At 33.0% G+C, this 12,482-nt stretch overlaps 2 long non-coding RNA genes across 2 annotated transcripts; one reads left to right on the top strand and one right to left on the bottom strand.

Annotated features, from left to right (window-relative positions):
• Positions 1 to 1,419: 1,419 nt before the first annotated feature.
• Positions 1,420 to 7,041, bottom strand: LOC139502306 (uncharacterized). The gene is made up of 2 exons (XR_011658779.1): positions 6,932 to 7,041; positions 1,420 to 1,973 (listed from the first exon to the last, which is right to left on the bottom strand). It is a non-coding gene; the product is annotated as an uncharacterized lncRNA (long non-coding RNA).
• A 139-nt stretch (positions 7,042 to 7,180) lies between these two features.
• On the top strand, positions 7,181 to 12,298 carry LOC139502307 (uncharacterized). Its single transcript, XR_011658780.1, has 3 exons — positions 7,181 to 7,316; positions 9,622 to 9,779; positions 10,963 to 12,298. It is a non-coding gene; the product is annotated as an uncharacterized lncRNA (long non-coding RNA).
• Positions 12,299 to 12,482: the final 184 nt, after the last annotated feature.

Here is a 12,482-nt window from a genome sequence, read left to right as displayed (position 1 = left end):
TCGGATATGTTCCTTACGTCGTAGCTACACTACCAATAATTTACCTATACTTTTTTGGAACATTTCTACCCTCGTGCATATCAGTACTGTTAGGAAAGACTGAAAACTTATAATGTTATACTTTCAATGAAATCAGTACTGATTTTGTCAGTACTGTTTTAGTACTGATTTTGACAGTACTGTTTTAGTACTGATTTTGACAGTACTGTTTCAGTACTGATTTTGACAGTACTGTTTTAGTACTGATTTTGACAGTACTGTTTCAGTACTGATTTTGACAGTACTGTTTCAGTACTGATTTTGTCAGTACTGTTTCAGTACTGATTTTGACAGTACTGTTTCAGTACTGATTTTGTCAGTACTGTTTCAGTACTGATTTTGTCAGTACTGTTTCAGTACTGATGTTGACAGTACTATTTCGGTATTGTTATTTTCAGTACTGTTTCAGTAGATTTGGTGTTGTTAATCTTTTTAACTTGAATGTGTATTGTTTCAAAAAATATTTGGAACTGAAAACTTTTAAACTCGGTAAGTATAGTATGCTACATTGTATATAATAATTTGTGGCATATTTTGTATCTTTTGTAGATATCTCTGATTAAGTGTTTATCATTAGAGAAGTTTTTACTATGTGCATCTCAGTACAATTGGTATCCAAATATAGGTTTGATAATTCTGTGACAATATTATTATTATCCTTTTTTAGCTGGTTACGTTTTTCTCTTAGACTATATCACCCTGCTGCGCAGTTTTTTTTTAGCGACGTGAACATGACCAAGGAAAATTATCAAGCTGACTCTCGTCTATCGAAATACTATTGAAGCGAAGGAGAAAACAACAGAAATGAAGCAAGATAAGCAGTTTATCGGATTTTACCCATTAGGAGCACCTGAATTCACTCCCGGTTTTTAATGGAGTTCGTGTTGTCTTTTATGTATTTTTCAAAGTGTTGTTGTAAATGCCCTTTTGTTTTGTGATTCTTTGCTTACTTCTTGATTTTGGTTGTGACTGTCTTTAAGTGTTTATAAAAATAATACGCATTAGGAGCACCTGAATTCACTCCCGGTTTTTAATGGAGTTCGTGTTGTTTTTATATATGTAATTTTCAATGTGTTGTTGTAAATGCCCTTTCGTTTTGTGATTCTTTGCTTACTTCTTGATTTTGATTGTGACTGTCTTTCAGTGTTTATAAAAAAAAAATACGCACTCGACATCAGGAAGATTCACACTGTGGTTCGAGGCTGATATTTTACAGTATCAATTGTATAATAGCGCATAATTTATATATATATCAAACAAGATTAGAATCTTCAATACTGTTCATTTTTTGGTATTTTGCTATTGCTTAAAATATGTTGTAATTAATGCAGTTATATGTTACTATGTGAGGCAATGCATTATAATCAACACAAAACAATCTTCTGTATTACCTTATTTTTAATCATAACTGGAATTTCTTTTATTTATCATAACCATTTTTTAATATATAATAAAACATTCAATGTCATACCAACATGTGAAGTTTGTGGCAAAAATCTCTGTCATTTTTACGCCCCTAGGTTATTTTATGACCCTTTAAAGCTCATAAATAAAACAATCAAAGAAACAATTAATTTTGCATGTATCATGTTTCATTGTTCTCCCCCTATGCCATCTTTTCTTTGGAATGCTTTGTTGAATGTCAGTTTCCTGGCTCTTTTCCTCAATTCAGTCCCGGATATAATGTGTCTTTTTACATGTACAGTGGTAATCCAAGAGGACACTTTAGTTCTAATATGAGCTCATTATAAGCATCCACCTTTAATGTTTTGGTACTTGTACGAAACTCAGGATTCAATGGTTCATGATCAAATGTTGGGTTTTTTTTTCTGATGAGTGCCATATTGTCTAGATACATCATTTTGTTTATAGGTCTTCAATTTTCACATCGAACATTCCCATGTCTGCTCCTGTCTCCATTGCTGTTAATCATTCTGAGGAAAAAAAATGTAATGAATTTATAAATAATAAAATTGAGAATGGATATGGGGAATGTGTCAAAGAGACAACAACCCGACCAAATAAAAAACAACAGCAGAAGGTCACCAACAGGTCTAGGCTACAATAAATTATCTTATGTTAAAACTTTCCTCATTTCTGTGTTATGTAAAAATAAAAAGAATGCACAATTATGGATGGGAATGGTATGACATCAAAATTTACTTATTACTTTATATACTACCATAAGTCCAGTAATCACTAATGGACTGGACTTCTGATACTACATGTATATATAATATTATAATCAATCAAAGTTGAAATTTGTTTCTAAATAAAAAAAAAAAAAAGGAAAATATGATAATTTAATTCATCATCATCATCATCAAAGAATTAGTGTTTGCCAGTGGCAAGTATTTCATACACGTGTAGCTTTAACCATCGGTCTATTTATGTGTTCTTTATAATAAGATCCGTGAAACAAAGACGAAAGACATTAAAATATATACTAACTACTTTATACAAAAGTACATTAATGTTTAATAGATTTAAGTGGAAATTTAATTTAATTGAAAATTTATCGTACATAGTCATATATGTAGCACCTAGCCAGATATGTTATACATCTATCTATGGTAGCACACAGAAACGTGTCCGATTCCTCAAAAACGCGTCAATGTGACGTCAATGATTTGATAAACATGTCAAATTGCACTGGCGAAACCACTTCTGCGGGACGCCGGTCGAGCAGTACCCTCATAGACATACATTTTGTAAAAAGACATTTATAGGCATCACCGGATAATATTAAAACAATAGAATTTACTTACTATTTATAAACGATGATTTAAACTTTACAAAACTTATTAAATGCAATGTTAATGGGTTTTTTTTCTAAATACGCATGGCATATTTGCCACTGGACATTAAGTAATCAATAGTTAATTATGTGTTGTAAACTTAGCCTGCAGTTATGCTTGTTATGAATTACCTATGCTGAACAAACTAATGTTTATCAATGACATACAGTAAACGTGGTCAAGCACCGGGAATAAAATACAATATAAAATGTACATGATGTATTAGTTTTCTATATTGTGAAGTACCTCTGTCTGAACTTTATAATAATAATAATCATATTGATAAAGAAAATCATAAATTAAAGCGCTTCAAATAAAAATAACTTTTTATTGTGCAATTTTTTTTTTAACCAGACCTATAGTCTGTGTCTGCAAGCAGAAGAAAGCGTGCACAGTGTAGCATACCTTGGACATTTGTCTGTACGGATTACTAAACCTTTCCTCCAGATTTTTTTTTGGCACCTGCTTCGACTTTTTTTTCTAATCATTTATAATCCAACCGAACAATACGGGTTCTATCGTATCCCACACCATTAATATTGAATTGCGTTTTTACTTTACAGAGTATCATTGGGGGTATATGAGTTTTGAAATATTCTGGCGTTTTTAACCGGACACATTCTTAAATTATCGGACACGTTTTTGAGATTGTAACAATACAAAAGAGGTTATTGTCTTAGGTCAGGAGTTTGGTATTCTGTAGTTGGTTTTCAAGTTTGAATGGTTTTACACTAGTCACTTTTGGGGCCCTTTACACCTTGATGTTCGGTGAGAGCTCATGCCGGCACGGTGTTGAAGACCGTACTTTGACCTATAATGGTTTACTTCTACAAATTACGACTTATATGAACAGGAGACTTTTCTCATTGGCAGTTATACCACATCTTCTTATATATTAATACAACACTGAGCCACCCAACCCATCCACCCCAATTACTCGTTTGTGAGGGCTGCCTAGAGTCAGAGGTGGATTTAGGGGGGGCTGGAGACCCGCCCCCCCCCCCTTTTTGGAAAAAAATTGGTTGCTTATATAGGGGAATCATTGAAGCGTGACTGGAGCCGGCCCCCTCTTAGGTTAGTCAGTGACCCCCAACTTATGTAAATTTCTGGATCCGCCACTGAGAGTGGTTACACCGGGCCAAAAATGCATCGGACTGAAACAACATACTGGTTGTGTGTACACTGACAATCAAATTAAAATTAAAATAATGTATAAAATATTGTAAAAAATAATTTTTCATTTGAGTGCATTTACGTAACAATAACACAATGTAACCGTAGACATAAATATCATTGTTACACTCGTAAGTATTCTATGTAGTTCCTTAGTCAACCATAGGTCTGCATTCCGGCGATATAGCATAAACTTCATTGTAACTATAACTTTTTTACGACTTTTACATTTCAATGTAACCATAGCCAGTACCAAAACAAAATAGAAATTCAAATATTACACAGACATCTTTATTTACAATATAAAAATAGGAAGACTGTTGAATGATTTTCAGTGGCGGATTCAGAGGGGGGCGTAGAGGGCTTACGCCCCGCCCCCCACCCCCCCCCCCCCCCCCCCCACCTTCCCCCCGTTGCTCGGACTTTTTTTTTTTTTTTTTTTTTTGTAAAATGATTAATCAGGACTTCGTAAACTTTGCCATTTCCCGAGTATTTAATTTTTATACAACAATTCTTTACTTATAAAGACATTTTTCGCTGGCCGGTATTTACTGATTGTCAAAGTCATGTGATTTGCTATGGTGGAGTTGACCAGTGCGTTGAAAAAACGGCACTCGGTCATTTTGAAATTCAAATTACAGTAATACACATTGCTTAGGCTGAGGTTGTCATGACAATCAGGAAACCTTCAAAGCGACACAGGATTGAACAAGAACGTATTGACTTCTATTTCATTATTCCACTAAACAGAAAGTAATGGTAAATACTCTATAGACTATTACACTCTCATGAAAAAAAAGTTCCACAATATTATTTACCTACGAAAACATGTTTAACAAATTGAATAATGATCCCCAGTCAGTATAAGCTCTAGAAAGATTTCAAGTCTCAGGTACGAACCATTTGATTTGAGGAGGCAGTCTGAGATATTTGAGAGAAAAAAAATGACTCTCTGATTCTTGCCTTAAACAAAAATTTTGGCCGTATCTGGATTGAAAACAATAGTCTTGTCCACTTTTTTGCTATTAAAAACTAAAATTTCCAACAAAAATATTTAGCATGAAATGAACATGATGAATAAAAACGGGCGTATTTTTTTGTGGCCGGGGTTTGCATGTCTGACTGGAATGTCTGTTTTGCCGAACTTATATATATTGAATCCTTTTTCAAGACCAGACTGCATGCAACCTGCCTACTAGGTGTGACTTTTATGTCTCCATTTGTTGACCGTCATTCATAACTTCGTTGTCATTTCAGACACGTTCGTAGTCTTTGTTGGATTTGGAACCCCTCACTTCGGTTCCCTAAGTTATGTTGGGTGAAACATATCAATCAAACATTTTGATAAAAACTGCTTGTTTGTCTTTTTTAACTCGTGTCGGTCGTATTGTAAATTTCATCTAATTTCCATGTCTATTCTTTACTGACAAGTCCTACATCAAATATATCAGTACATAGCTTTGGATCAATACTATCATTTTATGATAGACAATTAATAGGGAGAATACAGCATAAAAAATGTCCAACCCTTACACTTTACAGCAACTATATATAAAATATGCATGCCCCAAGCCAGAAACCGTTTAAATAGTGCATATAACACTTATTTTATGTTTTTTTTTAGCCCAAAAAAGGTCCCAAAAATATTCCGACTCGCTCCGCTCGGCAAAATTTAATATCTTCGCCCCCCTTTCAAAAATCCGGGATCCGCCCCTGATTTTTACCACATCAAATGCACAATGAACCCATATATCGCATTGCCCAGATCGCATAGTATGCTAAAAAAATATTTAAAAAAAACCAGAAGTAACAGAAATGTTGTTGTTAAATCATTTCAAACGAGATCACTTATATATAAAAATATACATATATGCAGCAACAACTTAACAGCAACAAACACAGCAGTCAATGTGGCGAGATGAAATAATTTTGTAGGCACCTACATGTAGGACTTATATATTAAAATGTTTCCCAAATTAAATGGAAGCATTGGGCCCTATAAAAAAAAATCCTGTCAAAATAGGAAACACATTTTTAAAAGGGGGTTCCAAATCTGGAGATAGGGTTTCCAAATAGATTTCCCTTTTCAAATTTATGCATTTATCGTTAAAAAGGGGTCCAACCTTCGGACCCCTCCCCCTTCTTACGCCGAGGGGTGTACCGCACCTCCCTTTATCCAATCATATGTTTAGAAAGTCAGGCTAATCACAAATATCAATTTGACAAATATTAATACTATAATCTATTTAATAAGGTTTGGCAAAGAAGTAATAATATGTATCCAAAACAACCCGCGATTTTATACCTATTTTGACATTTACAGAAAGTTCTGTAACCATTGTTTTAAAAGAGGGTTCCAAACACAGGCACTTGTTTCTATCCATACGAAGGTCGACTATCCATAGTCGACCTACACAGGCACTTGTTTCTATCCATACCTTCGTATGGATAGAAACTAGTCCTATAACATATATTATATGACTTCGCATTCTTATTCAATTTTTAACGTTTTTATACTGATATTTCCATATTTTTTTTTGGCACATTGATAGTAAAAAGAAAATATCAGAACAGCAAATAGAAATAGTAAATAATGCCCCGAGGTCATAGGACTAGGATAGAAACAAGTGCCTGTGGTTCCAAACACTCTGGATAAAAGGAAAAAGGGGGGTTCCAACTCAGTCCCCTAAAGATTTCATAATTATAGCGAAAAAATGGGGGAAATAAAATATTTTAAGTGGTATTATATAGAATAAATAATGCATTGAACGTCCAAATTAATTTGGTGTTCCCACCCCCGGAACCCCAGGGGTCCGCCACTGTGTAACGCGTATTCTGCTTTTATTTAACTAACGTAATATGTTTTGAATTAGCTATGTTACACTTTTCTCAGTTTTAAAATATTCAATGTACTACTATACCTTGATCTACCTTCAATCCCATTGTGGTATTCAATCCAGAAGAAGTTTGAACTGTTGAACTGTTGAAATGTCAGTGCGAGTGCAAAAATAACGTTTGTAAACAATGAATGACGTCATGTGTAAATCCAATCACATAAACGTTTTACAATAGGCAATTGTATGTTCCATATTGACGCGCTTTTGTGATGACGATAATAACATCAACGGCAAAATTTGAGACAACAGTAGATCAGCCGGGAAGGATAGGATACAGAAATACAGCAGAGGAAATATCGGTTTACCAGCCACTTGCAGAAATTCTTAAAGTTACAGAAAGAGACGATTGTTACGACAAGTCAGAGATGGCGGATCCTTTTCGAATCATCTACGGATTGCTATTGTTCATGTATGTTTTAAAAGTCAAATGTAGGCTATGTCTTCTTCCATCACAAGTTTTATTTCGTGAGCATCCTGTCAGATCATATATTTTGCCGGAATCAACATTCTGTATACTGTGTCAACATAATACAGAATGTTGATTCTGTATTCTGTTGACACAACATTCTATATTCTGTTGACATTTATACAAAAACAATGTCTTTCCCTTCAAGAATTTAGTTCAAATTTATGTGGTTCATAAGGGAACAGAACATTCGATTTACATATATATATATATATATATATATTTGTTTATAAAAAAAAGATGCCGTATTATTGCCAACGACACAACAACAACAGCAACAACATATATTTTATTTGCCAATCATGGCACCCAAAATGAGCGGAATAATCACAACTCTCCACAACAGATCAGATGACCAGAAATTAACAAATATAGGTCACCATACGGCCATCAATAATGAGCAAAGCCATATCGCATAGTCAGCTAAAAAAGGCAACAAAATGACAAATGGCAACGAATTCAAACAAGCAAACTAACGTTCTAATCATGTACAAAAATGAACGAACAATGAATATGTAACACACCAACAAACAACAACCACTGAATTACAGGCTCCTGACTTCGGACAGGAACATATATACAGAATGTGATGAGGTTAAACATGCTAGGGTCTTCCCCCTAAACCTGGAACAGAGTTGTTACAGTACTACATAACAACAAACTATAAAATTCAGTTGAAAAAGGCTTATTTAACTTTAAATAACAGATGAATGCAAATAGAAATACATCTCAGTAACAAAAACATAATGGACGTTACCGTTACTCAACAAAAAAGGTCACTAAATACAGATCTGAGAGTACTTGCAGTTACTGACAGCTAGTTCAAAGCCACTAACAACTAATAACAAAAATCATGCATCTAACTTCAAAGACTTAGTTCATAGTTTTTTTTATACTTCTGTTGATTATATTTAATCTTAGTTTTTTCATTCTGTTAAAAAGAGATTAAATAACAGACACAATGTTCAACAAATTTGTTTAAAGATGGCAAATTTGTGTTACATTCGTTTAATTTATAATAATACACACAAACTAAAGAGACAGAAAGACAAAGTTTGTCTCCAACGACAAGCAAGAATAAACCAAGAAACAGAAAACAGACAATTTTCCAATGTCCTATTTGGCTGGCTTTCATATTATTCCCATTGTTGTTATAAAGTAGACAAAAGCAATGAAGAATCGATAATAGTGTGGTGCTTGAATATGAAGAAAAGAGAATAACAGGCAAAATTAATAATAAAAAGTGAAAAATGATATAGAATATTACAGAATACAGAAATGAAGAAACCACTTCCAGACCAGACCCTTTTATAAGTTGCACATTTTTTTTATTTTTTTTTGCCTTTTAAATCTTTCTGTTTGGACACCATATTGGTCCGACACCCCAATAGCCTGACGCCCTATTAGTCCGACGACCCATTGGACCGACACACGAATACTAGTAATCCGACACATAATTATTGAGCAATACTTTGTATGAATAATATTTATATTTTAAGAGGTTAATCCCCATAGTTTAAAATGATCCTACTGAGATTCCTCAAAATAATAACATATTAGAGTACATGTATTAAAAATTTGCTTAATGTCCAGTGGCAAATGTTACATGCATGTTCAAAACAATTGTTAAATAAGTTCAATAAGTAAGTCCTGTAAAAGATGTCATCTGGGGTGAAAGAAGGTCAATGAAACTTGGACTGCCACTGGACAACGAAAGCATATTGAAGGTGGACAGGAATTTGCCCTGCTGCATATTCAGACAAAAGGCCACCGACGGCCTCTCAAAGAGTTGTTGCAATAGTTATTAACCTGCAGAGATCATGGCACTCTCTTTCTATACATGCTATATGAGGCATCCAATTAAAGGTGACCAATCTTACATTTGTTGAAAATTAAACATCCCGCACAATTTTACTACCAATGGTTTTACTGTTTTTACTGTATCACATAAACATTATCCGTTGTGATGACTGACTTGCACTTCTGGTGACATTTTCTTAGTGAGAATGTGTTCACATATGGAACATATCTTGTCCTTATGTCCCACGTAAGTTTCATCAATAACTCCTGAACCACTTTACAGAATTTTATAAATCATCGATACAAACTTTATCTCATGATGTATTTTTTCAAAGGACAATTTACAAAGTGTTACGTCCATAATTAATACCATAACATGCATGTTGGGAAAAACAACTTTTTATAAATGCATGCAAAGTATTTGATGCAGTATGATCTATTGTTATAGGTATCTAAAAATGGATCCCACCAGAACACAAAGACTAAGTCTATGAGGAAAATAAAGTTTTAGATCAACGACTAAAAATTGTCATGAACAGATAAAATATGAGATAGAGATAGCACTGGTATGAAAGGTGACAGTAGAACATTGAAATAATTTGAAAGGTAGGTATATATATAGTTTTACACTCAATTATGATTTTTTCAAAGTAAGTATTTGCAGTTATTCCTATAATTTTATTTCAATATCATGAAATGTTGTAGTGTGTTCATATGACAACAAACCAACAACGAGCAAGTTCAAAAAAATAAAGAGTAGAAATACAATTCTTCAACAATTGAAATATATCATTAAAGTTAACAAAGAAGTCTACGGGAAGTACATATCCGTACACACAACTTCTCATTTAACTGTTTCACAGATTGCATTGATATTGTGCTCGAATAATCAGATTATATTAATACATATGTGTTTTGTTGCCGATCCAAAGATGTCAGAGTGTTACAGCAGGACATAGTTGAACTTAGGAACCTAAAGGAAATATAAACAAAGATCTCCTTCTCTGTAACCGAATAACAGATTTAAAAGATAGTATTTTATTATAATGAGAATTTCCACTGGTACTATTAATGAAAAAATTCACAAAAAGAATACTTTTATTTAATTTTTAAACTATTGCATATGTATAAAATGATAAAAAGTTGTAGGATTGTCACTAAGACAACTATCAACCAAATTTGAGACGATGTGAATTTGAACAATAATATACAACTGTGCAGACTTCAACAATGAGAAAACCCATACCGTATTGTCGGCTACAAAAGACCATGACATAAACAATATATGAAACAATTTAATTCAGAAAAATTAACGACCTAATTTATAACAAAACAAATTAAAAATGTTAAAAGTGCAGCCCGTATTGAAAACATGGATATTTGCCATGAACCCAGACTTGGGACGCTAAAATTCTTCTCCAAATCGTATAAGATCAGGCCATGAAGTCATACAAAATTTTCTCAGTGCCCGGAGAAAAAAAATCGTGGTCGAAAATTGAAATCCAGCATTTTGATTGGTTGATTTGTTGATTTTGGAGTTTGCGTAAATAACTGACTCGAAAGTTTAATGACTTCAAGGCCAGTTTTCAAGTAGGTAAATCAAACATTGTTCCTTTTTTTTTCTTTCATTTTTCTCCCTGTATAATATAAACCTTGTATAATTAACGTTATACCACCTTTAGCAATGCATGTACACTGATTCACATTATGTCATGGTTGACCTATGTTTAATCTTATTATTGGACTTTAACAAAATGATAAATGTTATAATCCACTTTTTCCTTTCCAGAAACAAGTTGGCAAAGATATATATCACATGCATAGGAAGAGCAATGGAAAATAACATTGAAGCAGAATTATGAAACAGTTATTAAAAAAACCCATTAAATTTAGAGAGAGAAAAACATTTTTTTTTACTTTTTAATGCTGTTCATTCTTAAGATTACTGTTTATTGTATTTCAATGGAAGTTATTGCAGTTGATAAGAAGATAGAACAAAAATTTGAGTTCTTCAGCTTGTTTTATTCAGTCAGTAAAAATTAATTTTGAAAAGCAAACCATATATGTTCAAAAATCAAAAAGGTTAATTATGTACCAAATGACCTCCGTCAGACATTTATCAGTCTGTTGGAAATCTTTCTTTAAATTTTTATGCTTATTTTACAAAATGTACTTTTGTTTGTATGTCTGTAAGATTCAAATCAATCAGAGATTTCTGAGGAACTACAAACCAAGAGTTTCTGAAAGTCATCAGTCCTCATGTGAATATGCTATACTGAGTAATGTAGTTCTCACCCTTTCAACTCCCCGTTAACGGGATGCCTAAATATTGAAGCACTAAATTTCATATATTCTTTTCGTAAAATACGCTCTGCAGTTTTATAGGAAAGAGTACAAGAGTTATGCATACATGTATTTAAGTTACTATTCACAATACACTCATTACAAGTGAATGAAATTGCAGCATGATTAATGTATACAAAAAAAAAGAGAAATCTGTCAATAAATGTGTTTAACCATTAAAAATCTTACATTGAGCATATGATTGGAAATTTACTTATGAGAAGTTAGACTAAAAAAAGTGGTCGTATTCTGAATATTCGCTCAGCTCACAGTAAAAGGAGAAAAACATACACTGTTCAGTCTGAAGGTACCTGTTCATGTAGGGGGACATGTCTTATAGCAGATTCTCTCCTTGTGGTGAACTAGCATGTTAAAAAGGAGCTCAGTGCATTATTGGTCTAGTTCTGTACAAAATATGTTAATTACATTGTATTTATATCTGAGTATCATGTCCTCTTCCTGCACTTAACTTGCCACTGGATCACATAACATCAATCCATCCACCCATCTTCTCAAAAGTAATATATCGAGTTCCAATGTTCAATATGTTCTGATTTGACTGAAGCAAGATATAAATACATGTAATATGGTATTGTCAAATAGAAGTATTAATAAGTATTAAAAACATAAACCTTGTAGACCACACAAGATGCAATTCTGACAATAAATATGACATAAAGCCAGAATATTTAAAAAAAAAACTAAAGTAACTGTCGAAGAGCTGGATCTAAAGCTGAACCACTTCAGGACAACAAAAATCAGAGAAATAAAAAAAAAAATAACGAAAACATTAACATGTCACGATAAAGAAAATAAATGGAAATGGGGTAAGTGTCAAAGAGAACAATTAACCCACCCCAAATATACAAAACAACTAGGCATCACTATACAGATACAGTCTGATTTAAAAAGTGTTATAATGAAACAGTACTGAAGAAATTAGTAACGAAACACTACTTACGAAAT

The sequence above is a fragment of the Mytilus edulis genome, chromosome 13 (genome assembly GCF_963676685.1).
Source record: "Mytilus edulis chromosome 13, xbMytEdul2.2, whole genome shotgun sequence".
NCBI classification, from domain to species: Eukaryota; Metazoa; Mollusca; class Bivalvia; order Mytilida; family Mytilidae; genus Mytilus; species Mytilus edulis.
The sequence above is the reverse complement of the archived record's forward strand: the minus strand, read 5'-3'. Positions and strand labels throughout refer to the sequence as shown.